This window comes from Carya illinoinensis, chromosome 2 (genome assembly GCF_018687715.1).
Source record: "Carya illinoinensis cultivar Pawnee chromosome 2, C.illinoinensisPawnee_v1, whole genome shotgun sequence".
In the NCBI taxonomy this organism is placed as follows: domain Eukaryota; kingdom Viridiplantae; phylum Streptophyta; class Magnoliopsida; order Fagales; family Juglandaceae; genus Carya; species Carya illinoinensis.
Window position 1 is genome coordinate 17799042 of NC_056753.1, and position 1261 is coordinate 17800302.

The 1261-nt window shown below is 29.7% G+C and overlaps 1 long non-coding RNA gene across 1 annotated transcript; it reads left to right on the forward strand.

Annotated features, from left to right (window-relative positions):
* The first annotated feature begins 358 nt into the window (after nt 1-358).
* Nucleotides 359-798, forward strand: LOC122294534. The gene is made up of 2 exons (XR_006237670.1): nt 359-399; nt 517-798. It is a non-coding gene; the product is annotated as an uncharacterized LOC122294534 (long non-coding RNA).
* Nucleotides 799-1261: the final 463 nt, after the last annotated feature.

Below are 1261 nucleotides of genomic sequence, written 5' to 3' on the forward strand. Positions count from 1 at the left end.
GTGCTTTCAAAAATTGCACGCGATGTACTTGCAATACCAGTCTCTACAGTTGCCTCTGAATCTTGCTTTAGCACAGCGGGTCGTGTTCTTGATCCTTTCCGAAGTAGTTTATCTCCAATGATGGTTGAGGGCCTCATTTGTACACAAAATTGGCTTCGTTCTTCATCTACTCCAATCAGCCTTAGGACTATAATGGATGATGTGGAAGATTTTGAGAGGCAGTTGGATATGGGTATGTTTATTATTTACTTCATTTTATAACTTTTATGATTTATATATGTAGTGAAAATTTATATAAATTGTTTTTTTTTTTCCTTTATTGTATAGCACTTGCTCAGGAGGGTGAAAATTCTATGAAGGCGTCAAATACAATGTCTACATCTAATGCAAATTCATGAGGTGAGAACTTAAATTGTTTTCTTTAAAATTTCAGATTATTTTCTTCAATTGTGACTTGTCCAATTTAGTTTTACTTTTGTATTGTCTCTCATTGAATTTTTGTGTCCTATTTGGCAGCATTTCGTTTGGTGGTGAAAGCTTTGACGGGATCAAGTGTTTGCCGTTTAGAGATCATATCTTAGTTATTTGTTATTTGTATTAGTTATTATTTAGTCACTTGTAATTCGTAATATCACTTTATTAGTTATTATGGCTAGCAGCTTAGATGCATGGATTGTAAATTGTAATTTTTTTTATGTCCTTTGCTTAACTTTTTTTGGTTTCTTATTTTTTTTCCCTTTTATTTGGACTTTTGGATGTTTAGTTGGCATGTTTAGTTGGATGTTTAGTTAAGAATTAGATGTACTTTTCAACTTTTTTCCTTTTCTTTTGAAATATGGAGGTTTAGTTGGCATAGAATTAGAATTTAGATGTATTAAATTTCATTTGATATAAAATATTGCAATTATGTGAGGATTTGACATGAATTTTTGGATTTTTTATTTTTGGATGTAAAAGTGGTGCTCTTTAAGTTTTAATGAAATCATAGGTCCTTTGCAAATCATTAATTTAGACATTAAGTCATGGATTTTTTGTAATTTATGGGTCTTTTTCAATTTTCTTTATTTTTTTTTTCCTTGTAAAATCATTTATTCAAATTTATTATATATAGATAATTTTCTTTTTATGCTTAATTTTATTTTGCATTCAACTCTTTTATTTTTAGGTATTTTTTGACATAAAATTAGATAAAAAATTAATGTGATTTCACTGTTGGGCCGATTGGGCCCATGGACCACATGGTCCATATTTGGACCGACGG